Source organism: Tamandua tetradactyla (assembly GCF_023851605.1).
Source record: "Tamandua tetradactyla isolate mTamTet1 chromosome 22 unlocalized genomic scaffold, mTamTet1.pri SUPER_22_unloc_1, whole genome shotgun sequence".
NCBI classification, from domain to species: Eukaryota; Metazoa; Chordata; class Mammalia; order Pilosa; family Myrmecophagidae; genus Tamandua; species Tamandua tetradactyla.
In genome coordinates, this window is record NW_027518251.1 from 441,583 (window position 1) to 459,538 (window position 17,956).

The window sequence follows — 17,956 nt, forward strand, 5'->3', positions numbered from 1 at the left end:
CCCATGCCCAGGTTCACCTCCAATGTGAGAACTTTCATAAAATCGAATCCACAACCCAAACATAAACTCTGGCTAACCTGATGTTTACTGTTCAACACAACCTGCACTTATTCACATCAATATATATTTACTGAAAACAATAATTCCCATGCCCTGCCTTGTCCCTGCTCCACACAGAGATGACTAAGATGTTGAGCCACGTTTAAACACTGAGTTCCTTTCCATCAGGTCACTCATAAAATTTGTCATTATTCATGTATTAGTTCATTCATCAGTATTTCCTACTATTCTAAATTCATGAATTTATTCCTCGAATATTTTAGGCAAGTTTCCCTGAGAAAAGTACTAATGAATTTTGAATCTAGAGAAAGTTTTTGTCCACTATAACCTAACCTGACCTCAAATACCCTGGGCCTAAATGCCTGCAGTCAAAATCAATAATTAGAAAGTAAATAAGGAATGTACTTTTTGGTTAAAATTCTCTTCCCTATAAAACAGAGCCTACACAGGCCAAAAATGCAAGTAAATCAATACTTACTGATGGTGCTTTCATCAAATTCCACACTCAGGGGTTCTTTATCAGTCTAGAAAAAGTAACATATTCATAGAGGACTCTCCTTTAATGCAGTTGAAAGTGCGATCAGTCTATAATCCAAAACATACTCTCATTAATTCTGATGAAAGATACATATAATCAACACACCCTTCTTGAACATCATCATTACCATCAAATTGCATAAATTATGCAGATATCCTTTAATTCCTCCTAAAATCCAAAAACCAATCTATATATCTTTTCCCAGAGAACTCACTCTTTAGTGATTTGTATATGCTGTGTAAGTACTCTGGAACTCTCTCTTCTACAGGTAGAAGGTCTCTACTACTCTTAATCTATAAAAGGACTTGTAATCACCACCACTTCTAAGGATGTGAACATTAGGGTAGTCTCTATAAGATAAACATTTTTGCTACAAAATATATACTCAAAAATATATTCATTTGCTTTTTTTTTTTTGCATGGGCAGGCAAATATCATATACATGGAATCATACAGAATGAGGCATTTTGAATGTGACTTATCTTTCACTTAGCATTATGTATTTGAGATCTATCCTTGTGGTATGCATAATGTTGCTGAGTGGTGTTTCATTGTATGACAATACCACAGTTTAGGTTGGGCCATGGTGGCTCAGCAGGCAAGAATGCTTACCTGCCATGCCAGAGGACCTGGGCTTGATTCCCAGTGCCTGCCCATGTAAAAAGAAAAAGGAATGTACCACAGTTTAACCATTCACCAGTTAAAGGATTTTTAGATTGTTTCCCAGTTTTGGGGAGTTATGCACAAGGCTTCTATAAATATTTGTATACAGATTTGTTTGTTAGCCTAGGTTTTCATGTCTTTAAGATAAATGGCTAGGTATGAAAATTTAGGTGATATGATATATATGATACATGTATGTTTAATTTTTCAAATATCAGACTTATCCGAAGTTTCTGTACAATTTTGCCTTTTTACCAGTGATGTATGAGGGTTTCAGTTGCTGTTCATTTTAGCCAAAATTTGGTACTGTAAGATTTTTAAAAGCCAATCTAGAGTAGTGCAATAGTGATTCAGTGGCAGAATTTTTGCCTTGAGGTTTCCCTTTCAACTGGGAAGGCACATGGTTATGTCTGCTAGCTTTCTCTCCTTGATCTTCCTTTCAAATGGATTCTGGATTTCAGAGAACTTCCCAAGGGGTATTTTCTTTCTGCACAATTGTTTCTCTCTGTGTTGGTTCTGAAACATTTTCTAAATTGGTTCTCTCTTAAAAGACTCCAGTAGGTGACACAGCTTGAATGTATGGAGGCAAATCTCTGTGGAAACAACCTAATTAAAGGTCCCACCCACAATTGGGTGGCTTAAATCTCCATGGATACACCTTAATAAAAATAATCCACCCAACAGATGAGTAAAAATTAAGGACATAAATAATTACATAATGAGTGGGATGAGGGGTAGCAAATTTGGGTAGATTGCAATGGTAGTGGTAATGAGGTGGGGGTAATGGTATGGAATTTATGATATTTTCTTTTCATTACTTTTTCTGAAGTGATGCAGATATTCTAAAACTAATCATGGAGATGTGATGATTTTAAAAAGTTGAATGTAGTGGTGTATTATATGATGATACTGTGAACCATCAATTGTATACTCTGGATAGATTGCATGCTGTGTGAATATATCTCAATAAAATTGCATAAAACCCGATTCCACCCAAAAATATTGAATTGAGATTAAAGAATATGGTTTTTTTGGGGATACACAACAATTCAAAGCAGCAAATACTACCTTCTGAACCCCAAGGAAAACAAATATTCTTTCCATATATAAAATGCATCCATTCTATTACAATATCACAAAGCCTTAAAGCATTTTCCTAACAATACAAATGGAATATGAAGTCAGAACCAGTAAAAAAAAAAACTCATCAAATTCAGTTATAAGCAGTCTGTCCCAAGGTAAAGTTCCTCTCTGACTCTGGACCTGTAAAACTCAGAACAAGTTATCTATTGCCAACATTTACAAGGGGCATAGTCATATGATAAACATTATCATTTCCATTAGGAAGAATTGAAGGAAAATAAAGTTAACTGACCCAAGCAGTTTCAAAAACCTACAGGGCAAACTACATTAGATTCCAAAGCCTGAGAGTCATTTATCCTCAGGGCTTTAGAAAACAGCATTCCCACCCTTTCTAAAAGAGTAGAATCACTGCCCTCTTCCAACTCTGAAGTGAAGGGTACAAACGTGGGGGAAATTTGAGAGATCACCATTTTCCTGTTTCTACCCTCAACAAACATTGGGAGAGCACCTGGGTCCTCTGCCATCTCTGGAGGACACCCTAAACCCCCTCAGAAAAATAGAGGCACAGTAAGGCTCTCCCCAAACCACAAGGAATGAGCTCTACCCTCTCTGAGGTCCGGTCACTAAAACTCTTCCTGAACATTGAGGCAGAAGATCTGCCCTCTGCTTTCAGGGCAAACTCACACTCTCCAAATGCATGGAGGCCTGCTTTCCTGGCCTGAGTTTTCTTGGTTTTAGACATTAGTTTCCATGGTTCTGCCTTTGAAGTTATTTTTCTTTCAATCTGTCCCTTTTCTGTCCGTTTTAGTGCAGACTGGCTAGGGAAAGACAACTCTTGTTGATCAACAGTCAACTCTTGTTGATTTTCTAGGCAGAATACTGGGATCATACCTATCAGTTGATAGAACTTTCCCCAAATCCTCATGGATAATTCCATCTCCAATCCTTGCTTTTTCTGTAGTAGCTTTACAAGTTCCATGTTTGGCTAAATCCTCACATGAGGCACCATTATCCTGGGTCCCCCTTCTGGAATCACAGACTTTTCCAGACCATCAATTTCTAGTTTCTTTGTACACAAGAGTTCTGATCTTGGTTTATCTCTTTCCTGTCACATTTCACTATAACCTGAAAGAAGAAACCAGGCCACATTTTCCACATTTGTGTAACTCTTCAGCTAAGTATCTTAGTTTGTGGCTTTTAAATTTTGCCTTCCATTCACAACCAGGACTCAATTTGGTGAAGTTCTCTGTCACTTTAAAGCAAGGATTACCTTTCTTCTAGTTTGGAAAAACTTGTATACCATTTATGTCTAAGGCCTTAATCAGAATTATCTTTAGAGTCCACATTTCTGCCAACAGTTTCTTTAAACAATGTAAGGCTTCTCTATAAAGGTCCCCACAAGTCTTCCAAAATCCCCTCTCATCCATTTAAAAAGCCATTCAAAAATATTTGACATTTTCAGACCACTGCTGTCTAAATCTCTTGTGCCAATACCTGTTTTAGTTTGTTAATTGTGCTAGAAATGCAATATACCAGAATTGGTTTGGATTTTATAAAGATAATTTATTAATTTATAAGACTACTGTTCAAGGCCATAAAATGACCAAACTAAGGCATCTTGAGTCAAGAGACTAAAGATCTCTTGACTCAAGAAAGGGCTGATGATGTTCAGGATTTCTCTATCAGCTGGGAAGGCATTTGCTGATGTCTGCTAGTTTTCTTTCCTGAGGTGGACAGCAGTTTTAAACTGGAAAAGAGGCAATTCATTGTTGTTTGCCAATTTGAAAAAGGAGCAATAAAATGTATATAATTCTACAAACATGAAGAATATGGTTTAATATATAAATGGTATGTGCCAAATTAATGGTATGTGCCAAATTAATATGATTAAATTCTGCCCAAAATTTGCACAAAATACACTGACAACATTGATAAACTGATTCTATTATTTATTTGAAAGGCATAGGTCAAGAATGCTGCCATTGAACTCTTTGCTTTAGTCCAAGCTGGGTACTTATTTCTGTTTATGATCAGGGCCTGACAGGCAAGAATAGATTCCCTATCTTGGTAAGAGTGATTAATTGTTCAGGGGGAGGAAGGTATGTTGTTATATTAAATGAGGAAGGAAGAATATGTTTGGCACCTACATGATTTACTTAGGTACCTCTCTATATTCTCCTGTCAAACTTTGTTAATAAATGCAAAATTCAGTAAAATGGGCCTGAGCAAGGCATTGTGACAAAGAGATATGACCCATCAAGGGTAAGACCTAAGACTGAAAAAAGTATCATGTGGTGGTGAGGAAAATCTAGAATGTACAAGGTAGAAGGATACTGATCGGCCCCAAGAACACCTGAATCCATGCTAGCATTATGTGTAAATATACTTCCTCTTGCAGATTCCCTCAGGAAGAGAGGCCTGGTTGAACACCTCCCTGAATAAAGATAGATCCATGTGAGACAAGAGATGAACTGGATGGACATGCAAATGGTCCACCAAGATCCTTCTTATGTGAAAATTTTCCTGCTCAGATTCTGAATGTTGTCCAGACTCTGACCAATGTCCTTTATTTGCCTGGATATTTGAGGATTGCCTTACCTGCAGAAAACCACATGCCATAAGGTCACACATTCCCAGGGTGATTGATGGAGACCAGGGTATGTAGCTATGGCCATTCTAGTTCAGTTTAGTACATAAATACTGGGCCATGTCAGTACTAAGGTTGTTTGCAGATTCCATTTTCCCTCTGCTCAGGATTTCTTTCTTTCATCTCCTTTCCACGACATTTATCCCAAGAGCACTTCCAAATAAATATCTTACATATTAGGTTCTGGGAATCCAAACTGTGAGAACAGTCAAAATTATCTGGAGAAAAAACAAGATTTTGTAAGCAGGAATTACTCAAATTCTGAGAATGAAATAAGATGAGGGCTGAAAAATCTCATGAGACTGCTATATTGATGAAAATATTACTGTCATAAAAACTGATGTCCATTATTAATGAGAATAAAGACTCAGATTGGAGAGAGTGAGAAGGGTGGGATGAGGAGAGAATCTGATGTATGGACTCTACTCTCAATTTGCACTGGAAAGTACATGAGAGGTCAGCAGCTGTAAATAAAATTTCAAAAATGTTTTAACTGCTCAGCAAGTTTCAGAGTGGAAGATTTTATAACATATTGAAATTCAAAGAGCCTGGATTAGATTTTAGACAGAGTAGATTCTAAGATAAAATACATTATTGATAAATAATGATATAAAATTTATGATGTTTTAGCAAGGGATGGGAATCCAACACAAAGTTAGAAATAAAGAAGTCAACTGGGCTAAAGGATGATGCCTCAGCTTCTATGAATAGATGCCAGCAGAAGAATATTTTCAAATTTAATGGCTCAAAATACCTACTTCCAAAAAGACCTGCTTTGTTTCTCAAATAGATTTCAAATGAGCTGCTGAATTTGAGTGGAAAGGCAAGAATGTGGAGATTCATAAACATGGCAAGGATGTAAAAGAGTATTTATTAAACCTGGGGAATTGACCTGAAAGACCTAATGGGATTGCCTGAAATTTTTGAGAAATTCCACAGATAACTGGTATCACAACCTCACATACAGGGGAATAATTGCAATGTAAGTTAGTAAAAGAGTTTCCTCCTGGGAACCAGAAACTTCAATCTAGAAGGGCATATCTCTGCAGTTAAAATTGTTTCTGAGGGCCATTACAGCTTGGAAACCTTCAATATGGCACTTAGAGGGCCTCAACAATTGGCAGTTGTTATAGGGGGTGGTAGATACCTAATTCTAAGATACACCAGAACTAGGCATGCTACTAAACAGCAAAGGAACTTTAAGACTGAGTGTATCTGAAGGCCATGACTGAATATAATGATCCCTGTGGCCAAATGCAACTCATGCTTGTAGAGCCCCAAGATAAATTCAAACATCACTAAATATGACCTATTTGTGCCAAGGAAAAATTTCTTCAACTGAAAAATGTAGGTGGTATTTTAACCAACTTCTTATTCTGAATGGTAAAATAAATAGTTGATGTAGAGTTCTTTGAAGTAAGCTAAATAAAGATATTCAATTAACATGTTTATTTATAATAGTAACAATGAATTATTATTTAAGATTTAGACAAATTATTTTTTTCTGAGTTAGGGGAGTGATCAGTCAGGCCCTCCTTATGAGAAGTATGAAGTTTGAGTCTAAAATAGTGCATCAAATTAGAAAATATTTTATTCAGTTTGAACAGAATTATGTGGAAATGTGTGAATCCTGACTAAAATATACCAATCATAGGCAACAGAACAATCCTTAAACAGAAAAAGAAAAACCCATAATTTTCCAAAACTTTGAAATAGTATCAAAGGTCTTCAAGTCAATGATATATTCCTTGAAAGAATAATTCTAACAAGATTAAAAACCTCATAGGATGAATTCAGAAAATGTCAGCATTATCTTGATAAATTCTACAATATTGAAAAATTTGAACAGTTTATTATAATAGCTAAAAAGGGATAATCAAAATAGGAGTCATAGTTTAAACTAAGTAATCTAACAAATATTCTTAATTATTTTAGATATGAAGCCTGGAAACAATTTTAATAAAATGGGAAATCTTTGAACTCATTTAATGGGTCACCAAAGAGTATGAGACAAAAATATCCTTTGTATAATTGTTTATTTATGAAAATTCATTGTCATTGCTATGGGTTAAATTATGTCCTAACAGATTTTTAACCTGAAAATAGTCTTAAGTCCTGAAAAATTCAAACAATTAGGATAAAACAATTATCTTTTTTGTTCCATCCTTGACTATACCAGTTCAGGTGTTCACCAGTTTAGTTTGTGACAGTGAACATTGGTGGCTTTTGTTTAATCACCAATGAAACTACTTCTGGAAGCTACCAGCCACTGCCCAACAAATTGCTGGCATTTCTTGACTGGGAACTGACTTCTTCACAGTTCTTCAATTAGTTACAAGTGGTTTCCCTCAACATTAATCCAAAAACATGGGCATTAATAAAAAACAAAGGCCTAAATCAAAATATTTGTCATTCTTTCAACAGGGTTTCTGAGACTTTTCACATGCCACACTGTGATATACAATCCTGAGATAAACAGAATTGATACCTGTCCTCCTGGAGTACCTTTGGGTCAAGAGAGTCAAGAAAAATGTATTATTAGTGGTTCATACTTTGGTGAAAACACCGAAGTTTTGTCAGGCTCTTGATAGGTAACAAGGTTGGACTTCAATATTCAAACTATTAAAACCTAGGTGAGTATCTAAAAGAAGGCCATGCAGTGTATTGTTGTCATAAGGAGTCCCAGGAATAGGTGACTAGTGTGAACAATCACTAATGCAGTAGAGCCTATGGCCACCCCACAGAACAAGTGAGGTTATTCATGTGCTGTTGAGATCAGGTACACACAAACTGTTTGGGAATAAACATGGCTCCAATATCACCACATGACCCCTAAGGCCACCATTTCAGGTAAAGCAAGGAATCAAAATCTCTCTATGGGTAAACTGGCATGTTAGTAAAGCACTTATGGCCTAAATTCAGTAACGATGTGAGCCCATGGGTGGTTTGAGACTGAAAATGTTTCATGGCAATTCCAATCCTCCTACTACTTTCCTGCCACATCACTACCCATCTGTCTCCCTGATAAATAGTCTCAGTGCTGTGGATCCCTGCAGGGGTGAGACTACAATAGACATAGACTCATGACCCTAATTTAAGCAACTACAGCATATATTTATAAAGATTCTCATCCAATTCTTCAAGAATCACCAGAGACCCCAAAAAAAGCTCTATCCTCCTGAAGAGACACTGCATCCTGGAATGAAACCTGCTGTGAAGAAAATATGCTAGTTAGACCCATGAGAAAAGGTTACAGAATCTTGACGTGTATCATAATGAAGATGTAGGAGAAGATTTTGAAAGTGGATACAGTTTCAGTATTACCCTATTTCAGAAATATTGGCATGTTCAGAAGATTCAAGGTTTACATGAAAAGAAACACAGATGAAAAATGTAAACAGATAATAAATGTAAACTCAGATATCAGCATCCACAGTTCATGAGAGTAAGCTTATAAAACTCTAAGGGGAAAATGAGTCTGTTAGTTTTCTGTCTTTCTAACATAGTCAAATTACCCAAATGAGTGAGGATCAAATAAGAAAAGGCAGGCATCCAGGTTCACAACCAATTCTCCACCTATATAAAACTAACTAATGAGAAAGTTATTGCAAAGAAGTTACTACAAAGGAAGAAGTGTAAAAATGGTGAGACTATGGAGTGCTCAATTAGGGCAACCAACTCGAAGAAAAACTAAAGATATGCAAAAGCATGAGAAATTGTGCACTAGAATGTAGGTCCCATCAGGCCCAAAAAACTCAGCAGTGAAGTAACAATAGAGAGGGCTACCAAAAGATGGATTGTCAGGTGAAAAAATTTAGATATAATAGATTATAACTTGAAATTAAAGAATTGGGAGTAATTTTACAATTATTTTGCATATTAGGGATGATAATTGATTAGATTCAATGAAAGTGAAGAAAAGGATACATTAAAACAGCTGATTCCAGAATAATTTTTAATGAAAAAACCTACAAAGCAGCAATAAAGGTTTATATCTATTCAAAAAATAATATAAACACTAATTACTTTTAACAAGACCCATGATATAATTATTTTAGGATAAGGTTTGGGTTAGGAGTTGGGCAGGTATACTGTGTAAATGAAAATACTCATCATTTGATACATGAAGGTATCTAAAGATGAGTATAAATTTGGAAAGATAAAATTAAAAACTAAAAGATTACTAAAAACTATAAAATACAAGAAGTCTTAAAATAACTGGAAATACATACTTCTCAGAAATAAGATTGAGGATGTGAAGAAATAAGGTATGGGGGAAGTTTTGTCTATTAAGCTATTGTGTAATAAACAGCATCTCAACCAAAGACTATTTCATTTTCATTTTGTCCAACATCCAAAATAAGGGAAATAGTTTGGGACAGCAAAAGTTCACTATCAAATGTTAACTTTTCTTGGCAACAATCTGTATTTTCTCTTCAAAGCAGAGATGCTTTTGGACATGAACAGAAGGAGACAGTGGTAGTATCCTCACTTTTCTGCATAGGAGTGGGAAGCTAAAGACAACTGAGACCCAATACTGCTCATACTTCAGCAATCACATGAATCTCTACAATCTTGTAAAACTTCAGTTCCTGATTTAGTAGGTTTGTGGAGGACCTTTTGAAATTGCCTTTCTAGCAAGCTCTTAAGATGTGTGAAACAAAGAGCATATGTACCTCACACTGTAAGCTGCAAGGTCTGTTTTGGTCTCCACTTCTCTATGGAAATGGTTTTCAAACTTTAATGCTTATTCAGATAATCTTGGGATCTTTTAAATTCTAAATGCCAATTTCAAAACCAAGGACAATTAAATCAGAATCTCTGGCAATGGATTCTAGATATCATAATAAAAGGAAGATAAATAATGTGAATGTGCAGAGGCCTTAGAATCCATTGTCTTAGAAGCAATGATTTAATATGGGTGATATTCTCACTTGAAAATGTGCAACTCACAATATCAACAAAAACATCAGATTAGGAAGCTCCAGTGGATATTCTGTCCTCAGAAACAATGAAAAAAAGCATAAACTGTCAAAATCATATTTGTCATAACAACTTGTCACAGCTTTACAGCAACCACATTGAAGGCTGAATCAAAAAGATAACAAATGAGGAGAGACTTTACAGCATTTCTATTTAGCCCTATAACCCCACATGTCAACAGTGGGATGGCTCTGAAGACAGCAACATCTAGTTCCAGTGTTCCCCAGAGGGAGCAGGGAGATTTAGATCTCAAGAAATTGTGATTGTCTCATTTAACCTCTCAGGAAATCTCTTGAAGGTTAGATGCAAGAATGTTGCCTTTATTTGGTCTTAGAACTCTGTCATGGCAAAAAAAAGTGGCAAAGTGGAGGATGGCCCTTGAAAACATTAGAATGAGAACGAGAAATCTCTGCTGCCTGGGTAAAAGATGCCCAGGGAAATAAATACTAAACACATCAAAATCCTGTCTAGGAAAACTGAAGAGGCCTATTTTAGAGAATAAATATTTAGAAAAACTTGTTTTAAAAGGGAATCAAGAAAGCCAAGCATGCGTTTTGAAAGCACTTGTGCTCATTCAGAAAAGGACCAAGAAGAACCTATGTTGGACATTAGTGTGATGATTAGACTTCAGAAAATTAATAAATTAAGACAAAGGTAATTGTTTAAAGGGCCTAGCTAAGCATAAGGGAATACTTCAACAGAACTAATGTGCTAAGACAGGGAAAGGTGTTTAATTTCACATGTGTGTTTTTCATATGGAATGCTCTATGCATAGAGAATATTTTCAAGTCTTAGTGAGCAGTCATGTTGGTGAAACCCACTTTAAAATGGTGTCTTCAAATATACTAATATAAGTCAGTGTCTGGGCTCATTTGTGAATAGGATCTGTGGATATTCTTTTGCAGAATGGAATGAATTTGGGTTTGAATCCAATAGGAGATACTTCATATGCAAAGAAAATTGAACATGGAGATGGGAAGGAAAGAATCAGATATTGAAGCCAGAGAAGGGAGAGAGATCACCATGTGAAAGAGGACTTCCATCACCCCAATTCTACCAAGTATGACAGAAAACATGGACTTGCTGACACTTTGACTTTAGTTTTTCAGCCTTCAAAACTGTGAGACAGTAAATGCATGTTGCTTAAGCCAGTGTTTGTCCTGGTAGCTCTGGTAAACTAAGTCTGCTAGTATTAATGAATGTTTTTGCATATAAAACCCTTTTTCTCAATATCACTTGGAGACAATTGCATATGTTATTGGGAACAACATATATAAAGATGTAAGTTGTGACAATAACATAAAGAGGGGTTGATTGTGCTATGTAAGACTATTACTAGTAGAGCACTTAATGTCCTAGATCTAGGTATAAATCACCTAGATCTAGGAGAACTGTAACAGAGCATGTCACAAAACAGAAGCAAGTATCCATTCTTTTCAAGCTCACATGGGATATTCTCAAGATTAGATCATATATCTAGTTACAAAAGATGTCTGCAAAAATTTTAAAGACTAAAACACGAAGTATATTCCCAAATAATAATGAAATGAACCATAAGTCAGTAACATAAGTAAAACTAGAAAATTCACAAAAGTGTGGAAATTAAACACACCCATTTAAATGTGGGTGAAAAATCAATTTCAAGGGATATTACAAAATATATTGTGATGAATGAAAATGATAATACAGCATACTAACTTTGTGGGATGAAAAGAAAGCAGTGTTCAAGCAAATTGTATCTTTAAATCCCTACTTTAATAAAGAAAAATGATTCCCAATTAAGTATCTAACTTTACATGTTATGTATTGCATAGATCTATAAAAAGGGGAGAAGACTAAGCAGAAAGTTATGAGAAAGAAGAAAATAATAAAGACTAAAGTGGGCAAATGCAGAATGCAGAAAAGAAAACAAAAGATAAAATCAGCAAAACCAAAACGTGGTTCTTTGAAACATCAATAAATTTGCCAAGATTTTACTTCAACTGACAAACACCAGTAACAAAAATGAGCAATTAAAGTGGGGGATTGAATGAGGATCTTATAAATAATTATAATCCAACAAGTTAAATAGTGTGGATGGAAAAAATTCCTAGAAATAAACAAATTACAAAAATTGACTCAAGAAAATATAAAATATTTTAACAGAACTATAACAAGCAAAGAATTTGAATCAGAATCCAAAACCTCTCCATGAAGAAAAAATCAAGACATCATCACTCTTGAAATCAATAAAACATTTAAAGAAGAACTGGCACCAATATTTTTCAAACTCTTCCATAAAACAAAATAGAAGATGTATTATATCCATGCAATGGAATACCATTCAGCCAGAAATAGGAAAGAAGTAATCACATCATATAACAATGAACAAATAAACAAACCATGTTAAGTTAATGAAGGCAGACCTAAAAGTTCACATATCTTAATGACTATTTATATGTAATAGTCAGTGTAGGTAAATCCATAGAGACAGAAAGATTAATGTTTAATTAGGTTTGATAGTGGTAGATATGGGGTTTCCTTTGAGGATTACAAATATGTTTTGGTACTAGATAAAGTCAATGCACAATATTGTGAATACAGTAAATGTCACTGATGTACACTTCAAAATAGTTCATTTGTTGTTATGTGCATTCAGCTTCATCAAAAAAAGGATAAACACAAGTTAAGGAAATCCAATTTACTTTTGAAACATAAAATATATTTTAATGTATCCATGTGAATATGAACATTAAACAGATCAAAATTTCAATTAACCTGCTTGTCATATTCACATTATGCAAAAAATCCCACCAGAGAAAAAAATAAAAAATACCAAATGAAGAAAAAAGCTCTAGAATTCCTTTCAGATGTAAAACTTGTGCATGAAATGGCAATAAACTTTTGTACTACAACCGTGCTATGTGCTAGAATTTTCACTTAATTTCTACTAATCAAAAACAATTGTAGACAATAAAAATGAAACACAAAAATAAAAGAAAAACAAAGACAAAACCAAAAAAATGCAAAAAGGAATTATAAAATTATCATCCCATTTTGATAGAATAGACAACACTCATAACTTAATCAAGGGAGTGCTATTTGGCTTTTAACCTACCAACTCCATCCTCCCTTCTTTATCCCAGGAACCTGTTTTATTTTGTTCACATCATTTTACATTCTGAAATGTCCTTATTTAGTCATCTTTATGCCAGTTTGAAAGTATTATATGTCCCAGAAAAGCCATGTTTTAATCCTGATCTAATCTTGTGGGAGCAACCATTTCTTCTAACATAATTCAGTACTGTAGGATACAAGCTTTGATTAAATTATCTTCACAGAGATGAAGCATTCCTAATTGTGAGTGTCACCTTTTTATTAGATGGAGATGTAACTCTGCCCATTCGGGGCGGGTTTTGATTAATTTACTGAAGTCCTTTAAAAGAGGAAACATTTTGCAGCGACAGAAATGACAGAAACCTCAGAGCTGACAGAGAAAGCAGATGTAGATGCTTGGAGAACAGTTGCTTCAGAGAATAGAGACAAATGTTTGGTGATACTTGGAACCCAGCAGATGTTGCCACGAGATGTTAAGCAAGACAGAATCTGGAGAAAGCCAAGAAAAGCCAAGAGATGGGAACCAACCCCAGAGCAGCAGTGAGGAACCCATGCATGTAGAGACTGAAAGCAACAGAGCCCAGGAGCAAGGGACCAGCAGTTGCCAGCCACATGATGTCCAGCCAGCAAGTGTTCCAGACAATTTGACCTTTCTTGAGTGAAGCTACCCTCTTGTTGGCACCTTAATTTGGGCATTTTCATAGACTTAGGACTGTAAACTTGTAACTTATTAAATTCCTCTTTTGAAAAGCTGTTCCACTTTTGGTATATTGCATTCCAGCAGCTTGCAAGCTAACACAATCTGCCAATTATTGATATTTCCAAATTTATTTGAGGGAATTCTGGCATGTTATCTATAGGGTATCTAGTCAGTGTCATTGTCTCATTTCTCTATCTCAAGGACTAAAATGATTCCTTACATGATAATCAAGTCAGAAGCATTTATGAAGGAGTTAAGGAATCTATGAATCCTTTCCTGCCCTTCAAAATGGCCTTATATCCATATTATCCAACATCATATAGGGGTTCTAATTTTATAAATTTCTGGCAAAGCCTATCAAGATGAATAGTGTGTATCCACAGAATGAAGCCCTAACTAGGTTTATTATATTTTTAATTAGGGTGTGACCCCTGGAATATAGCCCTTCTTAGATTTGTGAACTGTTTTTAAATAGAATGCAAAATAGAGCTTTAGGTATGAAGAAAATAAGCTGGAAAGTATGGAAACTAGAGAGAAGAGCAAAGTGCTTTCCTCTGAAATCTTTTTGAGAAATAGGTTGACCTGTGTCTTACAATTTGGGGGATCATCTGAGTTCTCCAAACAGTGAGCTGTGAGCATACCATATTCACCTATACTTTCAAAAGCCCTGCTTATATTCAGACATTTGTTGCATGAAAGCAACTTTTACCTCATTATCTACATTTTCTATTTTTAATGAATCTTTTTACCATTTGAGCTTTGAATCTCTTTCAGTAATTTTAACTGTCCCCTCCAAGATTCTATGCCTATACTGTGCAATACTGTAAGCTCTAGATTTGAATTAATGTTAAATTTACATTGAATTTTAAAAAATCAAACAAAACTAAAACTTCAATTCCTCAGAAGCACCAGTTTTAACCGTCCCATCCAGGATTCTAGATCTGTGCTGTGCAATACCATAAGTACTAACCTCAATTTGCTGTTAAATTTACATTGATGTTAACACAATAAATTAAAAATAAATTTAAGCTCTTCAATAGTGCCAGTCAAATTTTAAGATCTCATTATGTACATGTGGGCAGTGGTTTCTGTAATGGACTGTGCAGAGATATATGCAGGGATGGAATACTATCTTTACTGCATACAGCACTATTTTGGCAAGTTGTCTGCATATTAGTATTTCTTCTATTTTTTGTATGTAAATAATTTATTTTCTCCTTCTCTCTTAATTGCCCTCTATGTCTTTCTTCAAATGATATTTTCATTGTATTTGTTTTAACTTCATAAGGTAAGTATGCATATTGTTTAATTGGTATTTTCCACAAAATGAGGCAAAAGTTATCCTATAGTATTGATTTAATTTTATCCACCTTTCAAATGTACTGCTTCCATATATAAATTGCTTCTATACTTGTGGATTCCATTCTACCTTTAATATTACTGAATTTTTTAATATATCAGGTGTTGAATATCAATAAGGGTTTTGCTTTGATATATGATTTTTCTAATTCATTAACTGCCAAATGCAATACCCCAGAAAATCAATAACTTTTAAAAAGGAGAATTTAATAAGTTGTATGTTCACAGTTTTTAGGCTGAGAAAAATGTCCCAATTGAAACAAATCTATAGAAATGTCCAGTTTAAGGCATCCTGGGAAAGATACCTTGATTCAAGAAGGCCAATGAACATCATAGTTCTTTTCTCAAATAGAAAGGCACATGGTGAACACAGTCAGGGTTTATTTCTTGACTGGAAGGGCACATGGTGAACAAGGCATGATCTGCTAGCTTCCTCTCCAGCTCCATGGGAGGCATTTTTCTTCTTCATTTCCAAAAGTCTCTGGCCAGGGGACTCTGCTTCATGGTTCTGTAGCATACTGTCATCATTCTCTGCTCTCTCTGAAGCTCCAGGTTTCTCTCAAATGTTTCCTCTCTTATAGGGTTCCAGTAAAGAAATCAAGGCCCACCTGGAACGGGTGAAAACATGTCTCCACCTAATCCAGTTTAACATCCACTCTTGAGTGTGTCACAACTCTATGGAGATAATCTAATTAAAGTTTCCAACATAAAGTATATACAGGGATTAAAAGAAATTGCTGCCTTTACAAAATGGGATTAGGATTAAAACATGGCCTTTCTAGGGTACATAAATCTTTTCAAACTGGCACAATGATCCAATATGAGAGGGTAGATTTGTAATTTATAATTTGAGTTATTACTCCATTCATACTAAAGAGATTTTGTTTTCTACAGGATTTGTCTTTATTTTTCTATCTATGCTTTGCTAGAATGTAAGCAGAAAGGAAGAAATAATTTTTTTGTTCAATTGTTCATTTTTTTCCCTTTAATACCTGGACCAGCACCTAGCCCATTGCTGATACTGGGATTTAAGAGGAACCACTTAGTAACATCTCTTTAAAACACTGCATCATTGAGTAAAAGGAAGACAAATAACTGGTGATTGGATAGTTGATTTTTTTTTTTACTAACAGAGCTATTGGTAACATGTTTTGGTGTGGAAACAAAGAGATGCCTAACATTGAACTGCAGCACTAAGCAGATCTGTCCACAGAAAGGAAGAGCTGGGAAATTACAAGCCTGCTTTTACATGACAATGAATGCTTTTATGTATTAAAGTGGCATTGAGGATGTATAACATCTACTTTTGTTGGCTCTTTAAAGATTCAGATGGAGAGCCTAAGCAGAGCACTCATACATCCTAAAGGCACTAAGGACCTAAATCACTACATTTACTCTGTTGATAATTTGTATAATATTTTTTGTAGAAAGCATTTTTGAATGAATGGACACTTGAATGATTTGGAAGCATTAAAAAGTTTGTAACATCTCCTCAAGATTAAGAGGGTAGTTATGTTTTTTGTAATATATTCCATCTCCATCTCATCACATAGTTTCTATTGACTCCATACTGCAGCTCAGTATGAAATGTGTTTACTTTGACTTCTTTCACTTAATAAATGTCTTTGTCATGGTCTACATTTTTATTCGTCTATGGCTAGCTCCTACATGCAAGAATTCCTGTCCATCTCTTACTGTTATATTTTGAAAGAATGCATGTGCTTATATTATGAGCCATGATTGAGTTACCTGATTGTTTTGTAGACATTCTCTAGTATTTAATCAAGTTGGGGAAACTTTTCCCACTATTTGACTTGTTTCTTTTTTTGTACTGACCCTAAATATTTATATTTGAATTACAAATAGTGAGAAGGAAGCTTGTTTAAAAGCAGTTATATTTATATTTTTTTACACTTAGAGTGAGCATCCCAAAACTCTAAAATGAAATTTCTTAATTTCTATTGAATTAAATCATAAAATTATTTTTCGTATTGTGCATTTTTTTCTTTATTAGTGACATTAATTTCTTCTGTTTTAGAAACAATAAAAAATAAGTGGGTCAAAGAAGACATTGCAAGAGAAATCAGTAAATATTTCAAGACAAATGAAAATGATAACACAACATATCAAAACTTATGAAATGTAGTGAAGGCAGGGCTAGGAAGAAAAATTGTGGCCCTAAACACCCACAATAAAAAGGATGAAAGAACTGAAATAAATACCTAATGAAATACCTGAAGAAACTAGAGAAGTGATAGCAAACTAATCTCAAAGCAAACAGAGGGAAAGAAACAAAGATTAGGGCAGAAATAAATGAAATAGGGAACCAAAAACAAATGCAGACTTAATAAAAGCAAAAGTTGGTTCTTTGAGAAGATCATTAAAATTAACAAATTTCACTAGATTGAAAAATAAAAAACAGAGAAGATGCAAATAAATAAACTCTCTGAGAGGGGTGACATTATTACTGACCCCACAGAAATTAAAAGGAGCATAAGAGCATATTAGAACAACTGTATGCCAAAGAATTATACACCTTAGATAAAATGGACAAATTCCTAAAATTATATGAATCCTACCCTGTCTCTGGAAGAAACAGAAGACCTCAATAGGCCAGTAACAAGAAAAGAGATTGAGTCTATCATCAAAATCCTCCCCATTAAGTAAAGCTCAGAACCAGATATCTTCACTAGTGGATGCAACCAATAATTCCATGAAGTATTTAGTATCAATTGAGCTCAAACTTTTTAAAAAATTGAAGAACACTGCCTAATTCATTCACTATTCCAACATCATCCTAAGACCAAAACCAGGTAAAGATGCTGCA

At 34.7% G+C, this 17,956-nt stretch overlaps 1 long non-coding RNA gene across 2 annotated transcripts in view; it reads right to left on the bottom strand.

Annotated features, from left to right (window-relative positions):
* LOC143672898 (uncharacterized) overlaps positions 1–17,956 on the bottom strand; it is a 45,357-nt gene that overhangs the window by 12,336 nt on the left and 15,065 nt on the right. The window contains exons 1-2 of one of the 2 annotated variants that reach the window (XR_013170092.1): positions 4,943–5,201; positions 539–645 (exon numbers count right to left, since the gene is read on the bottom strand). This is a non-coding gene — a long non-coding RNA (uncharacterized LOC143672898). Of the gene's footprint in view, positions 1–538; positions 646–4,942; positions 5,202–17,956 lie in introns of those variants that run through there. The other variant, XR_013170091.1, reaches the window with a different exon arrangement.